We start from the raw sequence: 23,498 nt of genomic DNA on the forward strand, positions 1-23,498 counted from the left end.
GAGGGTAGGGTGGGAAAGTATCATTGTGTTCCTAAATCTGTATATATGAAATACATGAAATTTGTTTTACCTTAAAAAATCTTAAATAAATAAATTTTAAAAAATCTATATCATGGGGGCCAGCACCATGGTGCAGTGGGTTATCGCCCTGGCCTGAAGTGCTGGCATCCCATATGGACACCGATTCAAGACCCGGCTGCTCCACTTCCTGTCCAGCTCTCTGCTATGGCCCGGGAAAGCAATAGAAGATGGCCCAACTACTTGGGCCCCTGCACCCACGTGGGATACTGGGAAGAAGCTCCTGGCTCCTGGCTTTGGATCAGCACAGCTCCAGCCATTGAGGCCATCTAGGGAGTGAACCATCGGATGGAAGACCTCTCCCTCTCTCTCTCTCTCTATGCCTCTCCTCTCTCTGTGTAACTCTGACTTTCAATAAATAAATAAATCTTTAATAAATATATATATATATATATATCCTGGGGCCAGTGCTGTGGCACAGTAGGTTAATCCTCTGCCTGTGGTGCTGGCATCCCATATGGGTGCTGGCTCTAGCCCTGGCTGCTCCTCTTCCCATCCAGCTCTCTGCTGTGGCCTGGGAAAGCAGTAGAAGATGGCCCAAGTCCTTGAATCCCTGCACCTGCATGGGAGACTAGAAGAAGCTCCTGGCTTCTGGTTTTGGATCGGTGCAGCTCTGGCCGTTGTGGCCATTTGGGGAGTGAACCAGCAGATGGAAGACCTTTCTCTCTGTCTCTCCCTCTCATTGTCTGTAACTCTACCTCTCAAATAAATCAAAATTTTAAATATATATATCATGATAATAAAATTACCTTGGGGGGCACTCCCACTCCTATCATGCATCTGATGCCTTGGCATGTCTGATATATCCTAAGAAGGCCAGAAAATAGACAGTCACCAAATTTCCAGAAATCTCTGCCTTTTCCTGGAAAACTCCACCCAAAGCACTACCCCCAGATCACACAAAGGGATGACCCCTATTCTTTTGGAGTGCTGCTCTCCCTCAAGTGTGCCTGTATTTCATCTTGAGTGTGTGTTTGCTTTGCTAATAAATCTTATTCCTTTACATTTATGTCTTGGCCTCATCCTCAAATTTTTTCTTGCATGAAGTCAAAGAACCTATGGGATGCCCCCATCCCACAGCAGAAACACATGGAGCAATTAGAACAGCAAAAGTCAGTTTCACGGATTTCTAAACAAACCATCATCACCAACCCAAAGTAGGATCAGGTGGAACAAGACGTGGACAACAGCAAGACCTGGAAGACTTGGGCATCTGTGTGGGTGGAAGGGAGTGAATGGGTCAGATGGATGTGAGAACCCAGCGTGACACTCAAGAATGTCTGCTGAAGAACAGCAGCTGAGACAGTGGCTTCCACGGCAAAGGAGAACAAGCCTGTCGCCGAGTGAGGGGCCTGGAGCAAGCTGTCCGCTGGGATTCTCAAAAGTAAGCCAACCAGAGTGCCTTTCCAGTACAAAGCTGTTGCCCAGAACACCAGCAGTCCACGTTGCTAGAGTGGGATTTGAGTCCCCCTGATCTGCTTCAGCTCCTTGCTAATGCACTTGGGAAGCCCAAGAGCTTTGGGCCCCTGCACCCATATGGGAGACCCGATAGAAGCTCCTGGCTTCAGTCTGGCCTGGCCCAGAAAGTAGACCAGCTGATGAAAGATATCTCTCTCTCTCTCTCTCTCTGTAACTCTGCCACTCAAAAAAATAGACAAACAAACAAAGAAAAAAAGACTGGAGCCAACACTGTGGCATAGTGAGTAAAGCTGGTGTCCACAGTGCCTACACCATGTGAGCGCTGGTTCAAGTCCCAGCTGCTCCACTTCTGATCCAGCTCTCTGCTACGGCCTTGGAAAACAGTGGAAGATGGCCCATGTCCTTGGGTCCCTGAACCCAGGTGAGAGACTTGGAAGAAGCTCTGGGCTCAAGGCTTTGGATTAGCCCAGCTCGGGCTGTGGCAGCCATTTGAGGAGTGAACCAGCAGATGGAAGACTTCCTCTCTCTCTCTCTCTCTCTCTCTCTCTCTCTCTGCCTCTACCTCTCTGTAATTCTGCCTTTCAAATCAATAAATGAACCTTAAAAAAAAAATAAGACTAGGGGCTGGCAATGCGGTGCAGAGGGTTAATGCCCTGGCCTAAAGTGCCAGTATCCCATATGGGCACCACTTTGAATCCTGGTTGCTCCAGATCCAATGCAACTTCCTGGGAAAATACACTTGGGAAAGCAGCGGAAGACTGCTCAAGTGTTTGGGCTCCTGCACACATGAGGGAGACCTGTTTGAAACTCTTGACTCCTGGTTTTGGTTTGGCCCAGCCCTGGCCTTTGCAGCCATTTGGGTATGAACCAGTGGATGGAAGATTTTTCTGTCTCTCTGACTCTGTCTCTTCTCTGTAACTTCACTTTTCAAATAAATGTTTCCTTTTTAAAAAAAGATTTATTTATTATTTATTTGAAAGTCAGAGTTACACAGAGAGAAGGAAAGGCAGGGAGAGAGAGAGAGAGAGGTCTTCCATCCGTTGGTTGACTCCCCAATTGGCCACAACTGGCCAGAGCTGAAGCCAAAAGCCAGGAGCTTCTTCCAGGTTTCTCACGGGGGTGCAGGAGCCCAAACACTTGGGCTATGTTCTACTGCTTTCCCAGGCCATAGCAGAGAGCATGACTGGAAGTGGAGCAGCCGGGACTTCAGCGCCCATATAGGATGCCAGCACTGCAGGTGGCAGCTTTTCCTGCTACACCACAGTGCCAGCCCCATAAGTAAATGTTTCAAAAAAATTAGGTAATAGAACTCAAGAAAATGTTAGAAATAGAAAAATCATACCAGTGTTGGAAACCAAACTAGAGGGAACTCAAGAGCCAATCAACACAACAGATAGAGCCTTAAGAAGTATGGAAGATGAAAAGGAAATTTAAAATAAAACTATGGTTCTGGCGCCACGGCTCAATAGGCTAATTCTCCACCTGCGGCGTCAGCACACCGGGTTCTAGTCCCGGTTGCTCCTCTTCCAGTTCAGCTCTCTGCTGTGGCCCGGGAGTGCAGTGGAGGATGGCCCAAGTGCTTGGGCCCTACACCCGCATGGGAGACCAGGAGAAGCACCTGGCTCCTGGCTTCGGATCAGCGTGGTACGCTGGCCGCAGTGCACCTGCCATGGGGGCCACTGGAGGGTGAACCAAGGGCAAAAAGGAAGACCTTTCTCTCTCTCTCACCGTCCACTCTGCCTGTCAAAAAAAAATAAAAATAAAAAATAAAACTTGGCAATAGATGAAAATTCTGAGAGAAAGTGACAAATATAGGAAAAAGACAAATAGAAAAAAGGAAAAATATATATACATATATAATAGGAGTCCTTGTGTTACGGATGGAATGGCAGAGGAGAAAAGATTTCCTTGGTTCCTTGTCTCACAGGAAAGAAGAATTTCCACGTGGACAAGGCAGAGAGGAATGGGAGATTTGTTTAAGTCAGAACCTCCTGGTGCAGTGGCCAGGAAGGGAGCTCCAAGAGAGAGGAACCGGAGGAGGCTGGTGGGGGGGAGAAGGGAGCTTTTAAGCACAATTTTGGGGAAAAAACTGCCGATCAGCTAACACTCAGTTACTAGGCGGGGACAAAACCCATCAAAAGACCTGATTTGTAATCTTATTTGCCCTGTTTGGCTTGCTCATGATAAAATAAAAGAGCCATTGGAAGGGTGGGATAGGCTATTTGGGGAGTGAGCCAGCAGATGGAAGACCTCTCTCTCTCTCCCTCCCTCTTTCTGTAACTCTGCCTCTCAAATAATTTAATTAACTTTTTAAAAAAGCTTACATGGAAAAATAAGGAACAGTAGCCAAAAATCTTCTGAAAAAGAAGGGTAATGAGTAGAACTAATGTGAGCATGTATAAAATATCTCTATATAGTGAAAATAAATCATTGGTACCAGTGCAGCAATGGACAGGAGAGCAATGAAACAAGACAAAAAGGCCAGCAGTGGACACAAATGCACGGAAAAAGAGCTGTGTGACAAAGAGGCGCACTTCAAATCAGCAAGCGCAAAGAGAACTGTTTATTCCATAAATGGTGCGGGGTGATTGGGTAACAACTGGAAAAACAAGTCGGACTCAGACCTCAGATTGTAACCAAGACAAATGCTGCTTCCCTTCCCTACTCTTCACATTTTAACTAACAAACACTTCAATTAACTAACAAAAGCTAACAATCGGTCTTATCCTGTGACTCCTCTAGGGACTTAAGCTGTTTACCTAAGAATTTCAGGGCCTAGGGTCTTCTCTTCCTGCTGCTCCCCTGACCCAGCACCCCAACAACTTTCTTTTCCCCTTTCAAGTTCATCCTGCAAATTGCACAGTGGAGGAAAGAGCTTTTTTGAGCCCGTGGAGTCCTCCTTCCTCAGTGCGCCCACTCTAACAAGCAAACTCTCTCCCTGAGTGGACTCCCCTCTCTCCGCTGTATCGCCTGCCCAGCCTTCAGCAGCCAGGGCCTGATTTTGGTACAGTGACAATCTCTCTCACCAAACTAATTTCCGAGTGAATTAGGCAGATGTACTCTAGTAGGCCAGACCTTCGAGATGTGCCCCTGGAAAATCCAGATGCTGAATGGTTTACTGATGGCAGCAGCTATCTGAAGGAAGTAGTTAGAAAGGCAGCCGGTAGAAGCCCAAGCATTACCACACAATACTTTAGCCCAAAAGGCGGAGCTTATTGCATTGACTAGGGCTTTACAACTGGGAAAAGGTCAGCAAGTTTATATATATATATATATATATATATATATATATATATATATATATTCCAGATATGCCTTCCTTGTGTTACATGCACACGCAGCAATCTGGAAAGAGGGGCTTACTGACTGCAAAGAATTCCCCTGTTAAATATGGAAAAGAGATACTGGCTCTACTCCAGGCAGCACTGGAGCCTTTAGAAGTGGCCGTCATCTACTGCAAGGGATATCAGAAGGGAGAAAATTATGTTAACCAGAGAAATGCACTAGCAGATAGAGCAGCTACACAGGAAAGTTTGGAAATGGCCCTTATACGTGAATCTGTGGAAGCGGCTAAGGAACCTCACTATACGGAGCCTGAGAACGAATGGGCTCAACAGCGAGGCTATACTAAAAAGCAAATGGATGGTGGATGCCAAATCACAGAATTATGCTACCAATGGCCACTTAATGGAGAATTACACAGCTCTACCCATTTGGGAAGAGAGATGCCTTAGTACAACTGGTCTCCTGAGCTTTTGGAGGAAAGGGACCAAATATGGTCATAAAGGAAGTGACTCGCTCTTGGCCTCTATGTTTACAGAATAACCCTGGCCACGTAAGGCCCCCTCTCCTGTCTACTCCTGTGCAGAGGAGGGGAACATAAACAGCTGGAGACTGGCAGGTTGATTTAACCAATATGCTCCCTACAAGCAATTATAGGTACCTTCTAGTCTGTATTGTTACTTTCACAGGGTGGATGGAGGCCTTTTCGACCTGAACGGAGAAAGCACATGAAGTGCTTTTAAGCCTTGTTGAAAGACATCGTGCCACACTATGGACTCCCGTGGTCACTCCAGAGTGACAATGGACCTTCATTTGTACCTAAAATAACCCCGCAGAACCCAGCAACTTCTGAGAATAATGATGACCATGCAGGAGACACTGAGGATGGCGGTGACTGAAAGAGATCCAGCTCATGAAGTGAACTCATTAGATGAGATAGGCAGAGACTTCCAGACCGAGAACAGGCAGGGTCTGTGCCCCTAGTCAGCAGGAAGTAGCTACAGAAGATGGAGACTCAACGCCCATCAACATCCCCTTAAGATTAAGGTCTGGAGTCTCTGAGGGGGGAATGAAGTAGGCAGGCATACAGGTTAAAATTGATCAGATTTGTGAACTGGAAGACCACGCCTTTGCCACACCCCTGTGTGACCTCATGCCCCTACCTGATGCCTTTGCCACGCTCCTGTGTGGCCTCATTCGCCTATCTGGCCACACCGGGGTGCCCACCAGCCAATCAGGTTAATTAGCCACTCCCCTTTGGAGTAGGTTAAAAGCCTAGGGCACAGTGTGCCCGGGCAGCTCTTCTTCCCTGGCCTCTTGCCAGGACAGGGCTTGCTGTAGCCCTGCGCCTCCAGAAAGCATGGCCTTCGGGCCATGTGCTCTATGCTTCCTGGCCTAGATGCTCATCCACGTGGCTGGTTCCTGGTGCTCGGTATGAACCCCCATTCACCTCTCTCCCCTAAATAAGCTCTCACTCTCTTATGCATCTTTCTTACTAAATAAAAGCTTAAAACGTGCCATGCTGCCTCGTTGATCTGTGCCAGTATTTAGAATTCTTCTCTAAATATTAGGCAAGAACCCCCTCGGGCTTATTAATATCGGGGATTTAGTAATAAGCCCGTGGTGAAATTGTATGGCACCCCAAATTCCGGTAGCACATGTGGCACGCTGGATAGCATTTCTAGCGAACTTTAAGGGGCCACATTTCAGGGTAAATTTTAGGGGGTCTTCTCCAATTTCACGAGCAGATCAAAGATTTAAAGATAAGAAGTGAGGGGCCTGCGTTGTGGCAGAACACGTTTACCCCTGCTGCCATGAGGATGCTGGCCGAGTCCTGGCTGCTCCACTTACTTCCAGCTCCCTGCTACTGCAGCAGAAGCCTGCACCCACCTGGGAGACCCAGGCTTTGGTCTGGCCTCGTCCCGGCCATTGTGGACATTTGGGGAATAGACCAGTGGATGAAAACTCTCTCTCTCTCTCTCTCTCTCTCTCTCTGTAACTCTGCCTTTCAAATAAATAAGTAAATAAATTTAAAAAAAAAGGGGGGGGGGTGGGGAACGGCATTGTGGCGCAGCAGGTTAAGCTACTGCCTGACACCAGCATCCCATAAGGGAGCCAGGTTGTGTCTTGGCTGCTCAACTTCAGATCTAGGCAGAAGCTTACCCTACTATGCCACAGCACTGGCCCTGGGAACTCTTTATTCGTATCTTTTGTCCATTTTCCAATTTGTGTGGGAGTTCTTTGCATATTGGAGAAATTAGCCTGCAATGCCAGCATCCCATATGGGTGTCAGTTGGTGTCCCAGCTGTCTGATCCAGCTCTCGGCTGTGACCTGGGAAAGCAGTGCAGGATGCTCCAAGTACTTGTGAAGTAGACAGGCATGCAGGTTAACACTGATTAGGTTTGTGAGCTGGAAGACCATGCCTTCACCACGCCCCTGTGTGACCTCATGCCCTCACCTGGCCACACCTGGGTGCCCACCAGCCAATCAGGTTAATTAACCACTCCCCTTTGAGAGTGGATGAAAAGCCTGGAACAGGGTGTGTCTGACCCTTCTTTCCTTCCTCCCTTGCCCTAACTTCTTGCCAGGAGGGGGCTGGCTTTAGCTCTGCGCCTCCAGGGCCTAATGCTCTCCCACGTGGCTGGTTCTGGGTACTCGGTATGAACCCAGATTTACCCCTCTCTCTTAGATAAAGCTCTCACTCTCATATGCATCTTTCGCACTAAATAAAAGCCTAAAATGTACCATGCTGCCTCATTCATTTTTGCTGGTATTTAGAATTCTCTAAATATTAGGCAAGAACCACTTGGGCTTATTAATATTGGGGATTTATTAATAAGCATATGGTGACATCGTATGGCACCCCAAATTCCAATAACATGCGGCACCCCAGATGGGACTTCTGGGGAACTCTAAGGGGCCACATTTCAATGTAATTTTAAGGGGTCAATTCCGATATCACTTGGGCCCCTGTACCCATGTGGGAGACCTGGAAGAAGCTCCTGGTTTCGAATTGGCACAGCTCCGGTCATTGCGGCCATCTGGAGAGTGAGCAAGTCGATGGAAGACCTCTCTGTCTCTCTCTCTCTCTGCCTCTCTGTAACTCTGCCTTTCACATAAATAAATAAATCTTTAAAAAAAGACAAATAGAAAAATTAGGAATAATTTCTTTGGATCTTAGCTTACACTGTTGTAGCTTAGCTCCGTCCAAGACTCTAGAAAAAACAGTTGATCCCCAGGTTCTGTGTAAGCATTCAGGGGGTTGGGGTCCATTTTATCCGAATCATCCAGGGGTTTCATCCTTCTGATTTACCCTCCAATGCCAATCATTGAACTGACTGGTGTAGGTCAGAGTACCCAGGGTCATAAATCCTAAGAGTAACTTGAAATTGTTTCGCAAATTCTAGTGGGTCTTGGATTGGATTTTTTGAGACTGGATTGGAATTTTTGAGACAAAGCTTCCAATTCATTGTTTTGAGATCTATTTAATTTCATTTTAAAGGCAGAGTTACAGAGAGAGGGAAAGGCAGAGAGAGATCTTCCACCTGCTGGTTCGTTCTCCAAATGGCCACAATGGCCAGAGCTAGGCAAGGCTGAAGCGAGGAGCACTAGGTCCACCTTCTACTGCTTTCCCAGGCCATAGCAGAGAGCTGGATCGGAAGTGGAGCAGCCAGGACTTGAACCAGCGCCCATATAAGATGCTGGCACTGCAGGCGGTGGCTTTACCCACTATGCCACAGCGCCGGCTGCTATATTTGTCTTGAAAAGAACTTCAACCCACATTTTAAACTTTAAAATCCCCCACAACACTTTGAAAATCATAAAAGTGATACTCTTCTAAATTCTGGCTTCATAAAAGGGCTTGATGAAGAACTAACTACACCCAAAAAAAGGCATTAAGGTACCCGGGTGTCTCTTCCCACAGGCAGTCTAGCGACTTGTGCTGCCCCAGACTGTAACTAACGAGGAAGAAAATCCAAAGTCATTAGCTTGCAATCAAAACAGCTAAGTTCCAGTGCGCTCCCCGGAGATGAACACATCAAACACCACGGTCTGAGCCCTGGAGATTGGGTCTATTTGAAAAGACATCAGTTAAAGGACTCCCTACAGTCTCCATGGAAAGTCTATCAAACATTTCTTACTGCAGTTGGCAGGGAGGTAGCTAGCAAGGACGAGCTGAAGGAACCAGCACCTCCCACAGGCTCCCCTGCATCCCCCAGCACCCCCCTTTCTGTGCAGTGGAAAACTGAAGCTTCCGCGGTTTTGCAGCTTAGAACCGGCATCAGCTAAAAAATCCCAAGGTGCTGCCAGCTGGGTCAGGGCAGTGACCTTTAGCTCATCATAAAGTCATTATAATAAAATTACTATGGCAACACTGCCACTCCTAACATGCACCTGGCACCATGACATGTCCAAGATTTCCAAAAATGGGCAAAGAACTGGTTATATTCAAGCCTGCTCCAAACCCCACCCCCTTTGAATGTTCAGTTAAGCCCTGCCCAGACACCACCTCCTAATGCCTCCAGTATGCGCCTGACTTGACCCTTGAACCTTTTTTTTTTTTTTAAGATTTATTTTACTTATTTGAAAGGCAGAGAGAGAGAGAGAGAGACATAGAGATTCTCCATCCGCTGATTCACTCCCCAAATGGCCAAAATAGCCAAGGCTGAGCTAGACAAGAGCCAAGAGCCAGGAGCTTCATCTGGGTCTCCCATGTGGGTACAGTGCCCAACTGCTTGCGCCATCTTCTGCTGCTTTCCCAGGCACATTAGCAGGGAGCTGGATCAGAAGTGGAGCAGCCGGGACTTGAAGCAGCGCCCCTATGGGATGCTGATGTCCCACGTGGCTGCTCTACCTGCTATTCCACAACGCCACTGTGGACTTCTGAAGCCATGACTACTATTTGTCTTTTGCAACAGAAGATGGCCCAAAGAGATTAACTCTGCTAATTGCAAAATGTCTTAGCTTTTGACCTATATATAGTTACATTATCTCTCCACTGACCCTCACCTTACCTACTACGTGTTCTTACTTGGTTATGGTAGTGATTAGAATGGTGTTTAAACTTTCCCATACCATCATGCTTAGGATATCTTCCTGCCTGGCAGAGACACAACCTTTATTCCTCCCTGTGATGTGATCCCAATGGAAATGACCGCTAATGAGGCCTACTATGAAGTCTGACCATAGGTCAAGAAGGCAAACACATATTGTCTGTTGTCTGTTCCTACTGCTGCCATAACAGATGACCACAAATTCAGTGGCTTAAAACGACAGCTGTAGATTCTGTACCAGTTCTGGAGGACAGGAGTCTGGAAGGAGAGTCCCTGGGCTGAACCAAGTTGTCTGCAGGCTTTGAGAGCTTTAGGATAGAGCTTCTGTGCCTTCCGACCTCTAGAAATGCATTCCTTGCATTCCGTGGCTCATGGCCCCACCTCCACTTGCCAGGCCAGCCACTGTTTGCTCAAAGGGTTTAAACAGCTTTCTGTGACTACACCGCCCTGTGACTGTCTTATAAAGATACTTGTGATCACACCTGGGGCTGGCTTATCTGGACGAGGGTGATCGCCTCATCTCAGAATCCTGTAATTAGGGGCTGGCACGGTGGCACAGCAGGTTAAACTTCTGTCTGCAGTGCTGGCATCCCACATGGGCGCTGCTCCACTTCTGATCCGGCTCCCTGCTAACGCGCCTGAGAAAGCAGTGGAGGATAGCCCACATGCTTGGTCCCCTGCCACCCATGTGGGAGACCCGAATGAAGCTCCTGACTCCTGGTTCTGGCCTGGCCCAGACCTGGTCATTGTGGCCACTTGGGAGTGAACCAGCAGATAGAAGATCTCTCTCCTCTCTGTCTCTCCCTCTTTCACTGTAACTCTTTCAAATAAATTAATCTTTAAAAAATGAAAAAAGTCCTATAATTAGTCACATCTGCAAAGTCCCTTTGTCCTACTTAAAGAAACATTCAATTCCCAAATTCCAAGGATTAGGATGGGAATATCTTTGGGGACACTACTCAGCCTATTAAGAGGAAAGCATGGGAGGCCACTGGTTTGCACCAGGCTCTTGGACTTGGTGAAATGGAGTCACTCGTGCTAGAGTTTCATGTCCCCAAGCCAAAACTAAGTTATCTGACCTGCTGAGAAGTCTGGAGAGAGATGACAGCCAAGTGCCCCCAAAAGGCCAGTGTTAGCTGGCATGGTCAGGAAGTCCCTAGCTGAATAACCGAACCGATGCTAATCTGCTTTCTGTATTTTCTGTTTCCTCCTTTTTCTAAAGTTACTTCACTAAAACCCACTGCTCTGCCACACCCAGGGGCGTGCCTCTGTATTTTTAGATGAGACACTGCCTTATTCATAGATCACAAATATGAGTCAATTAGAGCATTAAAGTCAATTTATTAAAATTTTGTCTTTTGACAAGACTACCAAACTCTTGGCTCAAACTGGCTGCCCGCTGATACACAGCAGTGCAACCTCTCACTCTCACTCTCTGGTGTGTGCACGTGTGAAATCAGCCATCTCGAGGCCTGGGTCTTCCTGCTGGGCAGCAGTGTGTCACGTCCACGGTCCTCACTGCTGCTAGTCCTTGGTCATTGTCTCTAGCTCTTTTCACACAGTAGAGGTTTTTTTTTTTTTTTTTTTTTTTTTGACAGGCAGAGTGGACAGTGAGAGAGAGAGAGACAGAGAGAAAGGTCTTCCTTTGCCGTTGGCTCACCCTCCAATGGCTGCCGCACCGTGCTGATCCGAAGGCAGGAGCCAGGTGCTTCTCCTGGTCTCCCATGGGGTGCAGGACCCAAGCACTTGGGCCATCCTCCACTGCACTCCCTGGCCACAGCAGAGAGCTGGCCTGGAAGAGGGGCAACCGGGACAGAATCCCGTGCCCTGACCGGGACTAGAACCTGGTGTGCCGGCGCCGCAAGGTGGAGGATTAGCCTAGCGAGCCATGGCGCCAGCCCGAGATTTTTTAAAAATGCGTATTTTTCATAGAGAAAATGCCCCATGAATTCAGTGTTATCCCTTTCCTGAGGGGTGAGGGACCCCCAAATTGGGTCTTTTGTCAGCTTAGCGTCACAAGGTGACTGATGAAACCGAAGCGGGGCAGCAACTGCTCCAGTGCTGTCGAGCAGGAGCGGGGCTCCCAGTCAACTCCTCAACCCTCTGAGGGCGGCGGCGTCACAGGCGGGGGACAACTGCTGGGAAGGGGGCAGATGCTCCAGGGTGGGAGGAATACCCACGGATCTTCTGGAAAACGGGTTGCATAAAGCTCGGAGTCAGGAAGCCACCGTCTCTCTGTTCCTTGATGTGCTCCTCTGCGGGTTGTCATGGTGATTGTCAACCATCACTGTGCAGGTGGGAGTGCCTTTAGCAAGGACATGAGATGCTAATGACTTGAGGTCGGCTTGAGGTCGCTTGGCAGCCATCTTGGATCCTAACAATCCAAACCAGTTGGCTGAGGAGGAGCTTTGGCTCAAAGTTATCCTGTTCTCGAAGGGAAATAGTGCTGGGGTCGGTGTTGAAACCTAAGGAGGTGGCGTTATTGCTTTACATAACAATAGTGATACTTCCAATTCCCAGCAAACTCGATATGGACTTTTCCCCCACTGAGTCTCATAAGTAGACTCGAGCTTGTCTGATTTGAGCATCGCGGGGGAGGGGAGCAGTTGAAACAGAAAGCCCCCTCCGTCGTCTCCAGCTCACATTCAAGATCGCTCAGTATTTACTTGACCTGCGACGTACTGTTTCCCACTGAGAACTGTGGCTCTGGAGGATGCTAGGGATGATAAAGTATAGTAGCACATAATTATTCACTAGTCTAGTCCACTTTGTATCCAAAACATTATTTAAAAAAATATTTATTGGCAGGCGCTGTGGCTCACTAGGCTAATCCTCCACCTGCGGCGCCGGCACCCCGGGTTCTAGTCCCGGTTGGGGCGCCAGATTCTGTCCCAGTTACTCCTATTCCAGCCAGCTCTCTGCTGTGGCCCGGGAAGGCAGTGGAGGATGGCCCAAGTGCTTGGGCCCTGCACCCCATGGGAGACCAGGAGAAGCACCTGGCTCCTGGCTTCGGATTGGCGCAGCGCGCCGGCCGTAGCAGCCACTTGGGGGAGCGAACCAACGGAAAAAGGAAGACCTTTTTCACTGTCTCTCTCTCTCTCTCATTGTCTAACTCTGTCTGTCAATAAATAAATAAATAAAATTTTAAAAGATTTATTTATTTATTTAGAAGAGTTACAATGGGGGGGGGGCTTCCATCCACTGGTTCACTCCCCAAATGGCTGCAATAACCAAGATTGGGCCAGGCCAAGGCCAGGAGCCAGGAATCAAGCATTTGAGTAGGGAGCTGGATTGGAAGTGGAGCAGCCAGGACAGGAACCGGTGCCCAAATGGGATGCCGGCGCCGCAGATGGCGACTTATCCCACTACACCGCAGGGCTGACCCCACAAAACATTCTTAAAACAGCAACACCAACATAACCAATAAGATTACTGAACTTTTTTGCACATGCTTTTTCTCTCTTTTTTTAAAAGATTTATTTATTTTACTTGAAAGTCAGAGTTAGAGAGAGAGAGAGAGAGAGAGAGAGAGAGAGAGGTCTTCCATCCGCTGGTTCACTCCCCAGATGGCTGCAACGGCCAGAGCTGTGCCATTCTGAATCCAGGAGCCAGGAACGTTTTCCAGGTTGCTCATATGGGTGCAAGGGCCCAAGGGCCTGGGCCATTTTCTACTACTTTCCCAGGCCCTAGCAGAGAGCTGGATCGGAAGCAGAGCAGCCGGGTCTTGAACCGGTGCCCATAAGGATGCCAGCACAGCAGGCAGTGGCTTTACCCGCTGTTTGAGAGCACTGGTCCCTGCACATGCTTTTTCTCCACCTCTCCACACCTCAACCCTTCCCACACTCCCCTCCCGCCTTTTTTTTTTTTTTTTTTTTTTTTTTTGAATAGTGGTATGTGTTACTGCTCAAAATTAGTTCTGGACTGCTCTCTGCTCCAAACCAATGCAAGCTGACGCAAGGGAACAGAATTACTAGGGGAAGGCAAATTTCTTTATCCCAACTATGTTCTACCCGAATTGCAATCTAGTAAGAGGACTTTTTTTTATTTTTGTTTTCCTTTGTTTTTGTAACAGGACTTTTTTTTTTATTAAAGATTTATTTTATTTATTTCAAAGACAGAGTTACAGAGAGACAGGTCTTCCATCTGCTGGTTCACTCCCCAGATGGCCATAATGACTGGAGCTGAGCCGATCCAAAGCCAGGAGCCAGGAGCTTCCTTTGGGTCTCCCAGGTGGGTGCAGGGGCCCAAGGACTTGGACCATCTTCTGCTGCTTTCCCAGTCCATAGCAGAGAGCTGGATCAGAAGAGGAGCAGTCAAGACTAGAACCGGCGCCCATATGGGATGCCGGCTCTTCAGACCAGGGCTGTAACCCACTGCACCACAGCGCCGGCTCTGTAACAGGACTTTTAAAAGGAGCAGGGCCAGCAGTACCTTGGCCTCAGGCCAGGCCATAATGATTGGCACTTGGGTCAGATCCCTGTTGGAATCAGAAAAGGGGAAGTCCCTTTAAGAGTAGAGAAGGTTCAGTGCTGTGGTATAGCGGGTAAAGCCGTCGCCTGCAGTGCTGGCATCCCATATGGGTACCGGTCCAAGTCCCGGCTGCTCCACTTCCAATCCAGCTCTCTGCTATGGCCTGGGAAAGCAGTAGAAGATGGCCCAAGTGCTTGGGCCCCTGCACTATGTGGGAGACCTGGAAGAAGCTCCTGGCTCCTGGCTTCGGAATGGCCCAGCTCTGGCTGTTGCAGCCATTTGGGGAGTGAACCATCAGATGGAAGACCTCTCTCTCTCTGTCTCTGCCTCTCTCTGTAACTCTGCCTTTCAAAAAATAAGTATATATATATATATATTTAATTATACATATAAATATAACACATAACACATTAAATTATATATTTATAAATATATATTTAATTATATGCAATTCATATATATATAAAGAGTGGACCAGATACTTGCCGCTCCCAGAAGCTGCCTTTTAGTGCTCCTCTGAGTGTGCAGCTTCATCATAAAAGAGGACAGCCAGGACCCCACCCTTCTGCGTTTCCAGTTTTATCCTGAGAACAGGAAGACTCTCCCAGTCCCAACCTTCTGATGGCTTCTTTGTTCCGTCTTGAGCAGCTAGACAGGACCACAGTTCTGCCTTCTGATGAGTTTCGTCCCTGCCCTTTGGTTGGCTGCCGGTCTGCTCACCTGTAATTGTGCTTTGTAAGACCCACCTTGACAGGTTTTCATCTTCCCTCTGGGAGCCCTCTCCCGACGCTGCAGCAGGAGGTTTCTGACTTAAGTGAATTATGCTTTGCTCACTGTCCTGTCCGCATGGAAAGTCTTCTATGTGGGCCAAGAACCAAGGCCACCTTCTTCTCTCGGTGCCCCCATAACGCTTCCATCCTGAGGTCATAAATCTAATCCACTGGTTTATGGACCAGACAGGCAGATTCCTTTGCCGGTTTCAGAAATTTTCAAAGAAGTGTTGTTTATCTGTTAAACTAAACAGACTAATTAGCCACAAAGTCAGTAGTTAGTTTTTGTTCATTAGAGTGTGAGCAGGAAAAGGAACGGGCTGGCTTCCTGGCAGAGCAGGTTATGTATCACATGAGTGCCCATTCAAGTCCTGGCCGCTCTACTTCCAATTCAGCTCCCTGCACTGAGCCTGGGAAAGAAGCAAAAGCTGACCTGAGTACTTGGGCCCTGCCACCCATATCGGAGGCCCAGGCAGAGTTCCAGGATCCTGGGTTCGGCCTAGCCCAGCCTTGGCCAGTGCAGTCCTGTGGGGAATGAACCAGTGGACAGAATATTGATCTCTTACTCTTTCACTTGGTTTTCTCTCTCACTGTAACTCTGCCTTTCAAATAAATGAATATATCTTTAAAAAATGTTTAGGGGCCAGCGCTGTGGCGCAACGGGTAAAGCTACCACCTGCAGTGCCAGCATCCCATATGGGCTCCAGTTTGAGTCCTGGCTGCTCCACTTCCTCTCGGGCTCTCTGCTATGGCCTGGGAAAGCAGTATAAGATGGCCCAAGTCCTTGGGCCCCTGCATCCATGTGGGAGACCTGGAAGAAGTCCCTGGTTCCTTGCTTCAGATCGTCCCAGCTCTGGCTTTTGTGGCCATTTGGGGAGTGAACCATTGGATAGAAGACCTCTCTCTTTCTCTCTGCCCCTGCCTCTGTAACTCTGCCTTTCAAATAAATAAATAAATCTTTTTTTAAAAAAAGTCAGAGTGATTTGTAGATACAACTCCAAGAACATAATTATATTCCCTTGCTTCCTGCCTCCCCCAAATAAGAAAATCTTAGAAAAAAAGGAAAAGTGGGGCTGGCACTGTGGCATAGACGGTAAAGCTGCTGCCTGCAGTGCAGGCATCCCACAGCAAATAAATAAACCTGAAAAGAAGGAAAAAGAAGATGTAGTGGGTGTGGTTACACACCTAGTGCTGCTTCTGCACTGCGGGGCACCAGCCATGCATCCTTTATACCACTCATGTTGGCTTCTTTCCGCATGTACAATATTCATGATATGTGCCTGTGCACTTTCATTTTTATCCAGGGCCTTGTCCCCACAGAGGTACTATCCCTAAGCAGAGGGATAGTACCATGTATAGATGAGAACAGGGTTTATTTAAAAGTGAGGCAGTAAGCATACACTCACCCGTGAGTGTGGGCTACCCCACACGGGGAGATACCAGTCACGCATGGGCCAGTGTCAGCCACGAGAGAGAGAAAAAGAGAAAGAAGGACCTCAAGTGTGGTCCCTGGCAAAGAGACATTCTCAGCCTCTTTTATGAGGTAGGGGTGATGCCTTAATTGGATAAACAAACAGGGTAGGGTCTTAGTATTTGAGAAGTACTCTAGGATTTTCTTTTAACTTAAAAAAAAAAACTGTTAGCTGCTTCTTTTTTTTTTTTTAAGATTTATTTATTTATTTGAAAGGCAGAGGCAGAGGCAGAGACAGAGACAGAGAGAGGTTTTCTATTCGCTGGTTCACTCCCCAAAAGGCTGCAACAGCCGGAGCGGAGCTGTACTGATCTGAAGCCAGGAGCCAGGAGTCTCCTCCAAGTCTCCCACACGGGCACAGGGACCCAAGCACTTGGGCTGTCTTCCACTGCTTTCCCATGTCACAAGCAGAAAGCTGGATCAGAGAAGAAGCAGCCAGAACATGAACCAGTGCCTATATGGGACAATGGCACTGCAGGTGGAGGCCAGCCTACTGTGCCACAGCCCGGCCCACCATGTAAGTTTTTGAATGAATTTATTTGGTTCAAAAACTCCAATTGTTATTTTTGGGGGTGGGAGAAGGAGGGAAAAGCATTAAGTTTTTTTTTTTTTAAATGTGTTTATTTGTTTGAAAGAGGATCTTCCATCCTTCCATCTGCTAGCCCACTCCCTAAATGGGCTGCATCAGCTACGGCTGGGCCAGGCTGAAGGTAGCAGTCAGGAACTCAGTCCCATCTCCCATGTGGGTGGCAGGGGCCCAAGAACTTGGGCCATCTTCTGCTGCCCATGAGTCACATTAGTAGGGAGCTGGACCAGAAGTGGAGCAGCTGGGACCCAAACTGGTACCCATATGATGCTGGCATTGGAGGTGGTGGCTTAACCCACTGTACCACAACGCTGGCCCCAAATAGCTTTAGGCTGGCACTGTGGCAGAGCAGGTAAAGCTGCAACACTAGCACCCCATATTGGCACTGGTTAGTGTCTTGGCTGCTTTCCAAGTGGTTAATTGTGCAAGCTATCCAAGCCCATCTTCAAACTAAGGGAGAAAGGAAAAGAAATGGATTTTAAAATATAGCATAGGGGCAGGTGCTGTGGCACAGTGGGTTAAAGCCACAGCCTGCAGAGCCGGCATATGGGTACTGATTCGAGTCCTGGCTGCAGCACTTCCGATCCAGGATGAGCGAACACACCTCAGACACGTTGGCTCCCTTTCGGTTCCCTTAGAGCCCTCCCCTGTTAGTGCGTGGCTCTCATAACTGGTGATACTTCAAGAGTGGTCCAGGAAGCACCGACACCAAAACCCAGTGGCTATCCAAGCCGATTCATGGATGCCATCCCATCTGCTGGTTCAGGGAGGTGCTGGGCCCTCTGCACGTTAACAAGCTCCCAGGTGAACCTCGTGCCCACACAAGAGCAAGAACCCCCAGGAGCTGCAGCTGCTTCGCTGGAGCCCGACTGCGATCATCAGATCTGGAAACGCGGGTTTCTCACGACCAACCGTTAGGAGAAGGCTTGCAGAGGTTCTCAGGCAGCTGCAGAGTGAAAACGCAAGTGACGGAGGATGACTGGACTCGCGCAGCGAGTGCGTCCTGAGCAAGTCACCCAACACTCAAGCGCGATCATCATCGGCGTCCGAGGCTAGCATCTCGCGGGATTCTCACAAGGTCCAAGGCGCCTTTGGGAAGAATGGGTGCGCCCTCGCCTAGGCTGCGTCCTGGTCCTACCCCTGTGCTCTTCTTTCTTGTTGCTGGTTCTGCACATGCATCAGTCCCACGGAACTCAGCTCGCAGGTGGAAGGCATCCTCTTTATGTGAAGCATTTAAAGCCAGCGGCACAAAATCCTGTCTGCTCTCCCAGGTCGTTGTTCAAAACTTTCAAGTACAGCCTTCCTCACCTGTTTCCATGACTCTAGCTATTTCTTTCTCTTTTTTAATAGAGTAATTTTATTACTTTTCTAAAAAATGTATTTATTTATTTGAAAGTCAGAGTAACATAGAGGGAGAGAGAGAGAGAGAGAGAGAGAGAGAGAGAGAGAATCTTCCATTTACCAGTTAACTCCCCAGATGGTTGCAATGTCCAGTGCTGGGCCAGGCCAAAGTCAGCAGTCAGGAGCTTCCTTCAGGTCTCCCACATGGGTGCAGGGGCCCCAGTACTCGGACCATCCTGCACTGCTTTTCCCAGACCATTGGCAGGGGGCTGAACTGGAAGCGGAGCGGCAGGACACGACCCAGTGCCCGTATGGGGCACGAGCGTCACAGGTGGCAGCTTTACTCACTGCACCACAACGCCCTCCCCAGTTCTAGCTCTTTCTTTTCCTAATCTTAACTGTGCATATTACACAAATCCTGGAGACGAGTAAAAACCACTCGGCCATTCTTTGGAAGAGAAGTGCCGCCCTCTCTGTGTGGCCTCCTGGGTGCTGTGGCTTTGGGAGGAACTAACTGGGTGGGGCAGCCTGGGAAGCCCTCTCCACCGGGGCTGCAGAGCGGTTTCACTTTCTGAGAACAGAAACTGAAGGGCAGTTTCACTTTCCCAGTCCTGCAGTCGGCAGCGTGGAGCTCTACAGCGAGACCAGCCCCAGGGCCCCGGCACCCTCGGATGGGATAACAGAAACTGACGCACACAGGGTGGGGTGCTGTGCCAGGCCCCGCGCTCGGGACCAGTTCACCCACACCCACACCCACGGGCTGCACTCCCCATGCTCCGTGGGCCCCTAACTCTCAGCCCACGGGTACTGTGGCCGCCCATGGCGAGTGCCACCTCTCCCAACACACTGCGGGCCCTCAGGGTGGTGGCCCCTTGGTCCGTGGGTGACACATGGCACTGCTCCCCGGGAGGGAGAGTCATAGCCGTCGTCCTGAGTGGGGTGCAGCTCGTCCTGGGGGTGCACGGAGGAAACAGCAGAGCCGATTTTTTTTTCATAGTTTTACCATTTTTTTTTCAGATTCTACTTCCTGTTAAAATACAAAATTCACGTTGGTTCCAGGCAAATGGATGTAACACCCGGGCTTAGAGAGACACACTAAACTTCACAGAGCCGCACAGTCAGAGGCACTTCCACCCGCATTCCCACCTGAGAGATGAGAAGACCCAGGCATGGAGTATGTGCCCAGGCTGGTATGCGCGGAAGCTGAGTCCAACCCAGCAAGTCACCTTCAGCTCAAAGACCAGGACAAGCCCCTGGGCCAGAGAACGCTTTTAGGTGCAAAGTCAGGGGACAGTCAGTAGTCGGGGAGATGTTATAACTGATACGTTTGAGTAGTTTTCAAATCTGTGTAATCAGGGGGTGAGGAAAGGCCTCAAATATTCTGTAATCAAGTTGCTCATTTTTGTTCTAAAGGTTTAAGTAGTAGTACACTCATGGAAAATTCCCCCTGACTGAAGTACTGCTCTCTGCTTTGTCATAAGGAGGAACATTTAGGTATAGGAGAAGTTACCATTGACAAAAACATTAGCCATTTGCCCATATACAGAACTAGGATTTTTAGGTAGCTTGGCTTTTCCTAGCAGATATTTCTGAAATAGAAACACGTCTCTTTACAAACAACTATTCTTCCTTTTTCCCAGTGTCAGAAATGTTAAGAAAAAGCAAATAGTATTCAGCTATTTGAATTGTTACCATCTTTTCTTGAGGGCCTTGCTTTTTATTTTGTGATGTCTATTGTTTTCCCAGTGAAAAGTTTTTTAAGCAGAGTAAATTCATTTTGGCCCAGTATGTATGTAAATATATTAATGTTGTATTTGTGATATAGTTAGGAGATGTATGTATCATATAGTGGATAGAGAAATAACTTTCTGCTTAGTTTCCATCTTCCTGAGGATACTTTATAGCAAAAAAATCAATTGTCATTTATTGAATAATGATATGACACAATATCACACCCTGGACACTAGTTTTATCAATTCCTGGCAGTAATGATAAACTTATTAATAAGTATTTTTCCTGAAAGTACATCATCCTCATTCAAAAATAAGCATATCCATTGATTATTAAGTGACCAATATTATCTATGAGGGAGACAAATATGAAGTAACTTTTACCCGAACTTTTGTCAAATCCTAATCATGATAATTTTGTTTATTATATTTAATTCTAAACGAAAATATTTTCATTCTTGAACTAATTTGTCTTAAAATTGACTGTTTACTTAGGGTCAGGTTAAAGTCCTATGGGTCCCTTTGAGTATTATCTTTCCTCTTGGTTTCTACATCTGATATAAAGTCTAAATATCACACGGTCTTTTAAGCTTCAAAAGTCAAAATTCATTTGCTATGAAAACCAATAGGTATTTCCTATATATATAATAGTATAATCCTTGAAAAATTTAAAGTTATAAGTATGGTCCAATTTCCCATAAAACTTGTTAGCTTTCTTATTGGAGTTTTGTTTTCTTTCTTCTGTAAGTCATAAAAAGTAGAGGTTTTTATTTTATGCATTTTGGTAACCTGGAAGAACTAGCTGCAAGGATGATTTGGCTTATAATGATGGTCTCTTGCTCTCTTGGGTTTGGAGGATGTAATTATATTTACCTACCTTTTTGTATTTTTCTTTGTTCAGCGTATTGGCTATTTTCATACAATTGTTTGGAAATTTATCTTTCAATAATTGGAAAGAAGATTATTTTTTGCACATTAAATTTGTTACTTGAAAAAAAAAAAAAAGCCAGGGGACAGTCAGTAGTCGGTGAGAGGCGTGGCTAGATGGGGGCGGGGCAGGGGAGTGGGCGGAGCTGGCCTCAGGGAGCAAGCCTCCTGCAGCTCTGGTACCCAGGCTGAGTGCGCGGTGGAAGGGGTGCGGATCTGCTGAGCCCATCAGAGCCTGCGCTGACCTAGCCAAGGACTCGTGTTCTCTTTGATTACCTGGAATTTTGGGGATGGGATCTAAGACATCTGCCAGGGAGGGCTCGAGTGGGCATCCTAGCAGCTTTGTGGTATTTCTACAGGAAGTTATCCTGCATTTTAAAAAATATTTATTTATTTGAAAGTCAGAGTTAGCGAGAGAGAGAGAGAGAGAGAGAGAGAGAGAGGGAGAATCTGCCATCTGCTGGTTCACTCCCTAGATGGCTGCAAGGGCCAGGGCTGGGCCAGGCTGAAGCCAGGAGCTTCTTCTGAGTCTCCCACATGGGTGGCAGGGTCCCAAACACTTGGGCCATCCTTTGCTGCTTTCCTAGGCCATTAGCAGGGAGCTGGACCAAAAGTGGAGCTGCTGGGATTCAAACTGGCGGCCATATGGGATGCCAGCATTGCAGGTGGCAGCTTTACCTGTTAGGCCGCAATGCCAGGCCTCTTATCCTGCATTTTAAAGCTCCTTAAAGAAAACAGCAAGTATTTAGGAGATTATTCCAGGTCACAAAGAGGGACAGTTCACAGCTCTCATGTTGAAGTGAAAAAGCCAAGTGATTATTTCAAGTACCAAAATGACGAGAAGCCTTGTGTGTTTGTGTTTGTCTGAGCCCAGGACTGAACCCTGCCTTACAGCTTTCCATTTGGAGAGCACCAGAGGGCCCGGCCTCCCTCATCATCCTGGCTACTTGGCTTCTCATCCAACTCCCTGGGAAAAGCAGCAGAAGATGGCCCAAGTGCTTGGGCCCCTGTACCCACATGGGAAACTCAAATGGAATCCTAGCTCCTGGCTATTGCAGCCATTTGGGGGAGTGAACCAGTGGATAGAAGATCGCTTTCTCTGTCTCTCCCTTTTTGTCTTTTTTTTTTTTTTTTTTTTTTTTTTTTTTGACAGGCAGAGTGGATAGTGAGAGAGAGAGAGACAGAGAGAAAGGTCTTCCTTTTGCTATTGGTTCACCCTCCAATGGCTGCCACGGCTGGTGCGCTGCCGCCAGCGCACCGCGCTGGTCCAAAGGCAGGAGCCAGGTACTTATCCTGGTCTCCCATGGGGTGCAGGGCCCAAGCACTTGGGCCATCCTCCACTGCACTCCCTGGGAGAGCTGGCCTGGAAGAGGGGCACCCGGGAAAGAATCTGGCGCCCTGACCGGGACTAGAACCCGGTGTGCTGGCGCCGCTAGGTGGAGGATTAGCCTAGTGAGCGCGGTGCCGGCCTCCCTTTTTGTCTTTCTGCCTTTCAAATAAACAGTGAAAAAAAAGTCCTAGAGACGTTCATGAGGCTCTAGAATCAGCTATGGTTGTATCTGCAGGGACACAAAGGTAAGTGATCCAGATGTTACTGCACATGGAGGTTTACCCAACACTGTGCATGTGTGGGAGTTTTGGGCAAATATAAGCCTTGCCCAGGGTACTTGGGAGACACAAAGGAACTCTAATCTGGGAGTGTCTACTACTGGTGAGCTTCACTTTGAATGCATTTTTTTTTGTAAGATTTATTTGTTTGAAAGGCAAAGTTAGAAATCTGCCATCCTGGTTCACTCTCCAAATGGCTGAGCTGGGTCTGAACCAGGCAGAAGCCAGGAGCCAGGAACTCCATGTGGGTCTCCCACATGGGTAGCAGAGGCCTAGGCACTTGGGCCATCTGCCACTGCCTTTTCCAGGCCATTAGTAGGAAGCTGGATTGGCAGTGGAGCAGCTGGGACTGGAACCAGCACTCATATGGGATGCCGGCACTGCAGGCAGCACTTAACCCCATCGCACCACAACACCGAACCCAGAATATGAGGCCTTTAAATAAATGGGCACATGTGGCCAGCAGTGTGGTGAAGCACATAAAGCCGCTGCTGGCCGGCGCCGCGGCTCACTAGGCTGATCCTGAGGCGCTGGCACACCGGGTTCTAGTCCCGGTTGGGGTGCCAGATTCTGTCCCGGTTGTCCCTCTTCCGGTCCAGCTCTCTGCTGTGGCCAGGGAGTACAGTGGAGGATGGCCCAAGTCCTTGGGCCCTGCACCCCATGGGAGACCAGGAGAAGCACCTGGCTCCTGGCTTTGGATCAGTGCGGTGCGCCGGCCGCAGCGGCCATTGTGGGGGTGAACCAACGGTAAAGGAAGACCT

At 48.2% G+C, this 23,498-nt stretch overlaps 2 long non-coding RNA genes across 5 annotated transcripts; one reads left to right on the plus strand and one right to left on the minus strand.

The window, feature by feature from the left end:
• Nucleotides 1-11,155: 11,155 nt before the first annotated feature.
• LOC138849228 (uncharacterized) lies at nt 11,156-18,997 on the minus strand. Of its 4 annotated transcripts, none has more exons than XR_011387687.1 (3): nt 18,594-18,951; nt 14,791-15,320; nt 11,156-12,550 (listed from the first exon to the last, which is right to left on the minus strand). It is a non-coding gene; the product is annotated as an uncharacterized LOC138849228 (long non-coding RNA). The 4 variants fall into 4 exon arrangements; XR_016233008.1 differs by having other exon boundaries at nt 11,408-12,550; nt 14,791-15,329; nt 18,594-18,980; XR_016233009.1 differs by lacking the exon at nt 14,791-15,320 and having other exon boundaries at nt 18,594-18,997.
• LOC138849229 (uncharacterized) lies at nt 18,975-21,205 on the plus strand. The gene is made up of 2 exons (XR_011387688.1): nt 18,975-19,172; nt 19,490-21,205. It is a non-coding gene; the product is annotated as an uncharacterized LOC138849229 (long non-coding RNA).
• The last annotated feature ends 2,293 nt before the right edge of the window (nt 21,206-23,498 follow it).

The sequence above is a fragment of the Oryctolagus cuniculus genome, chromosome 4 (assembly GCF_051225735.1).
Source record: "Oryctolagus cuniculus isolate XC-2025 breed Fujian yellow rabbit chromosome 4, ASM5122573v1, whole genome shotgun sequence".
NCBI classification, from domain to species: Eukaryota; Metazoa; Chordata; class Mammalia; order Lagomorpha; family Leporidae; genus Oryctolagus; species Oryctolagus cuniculus.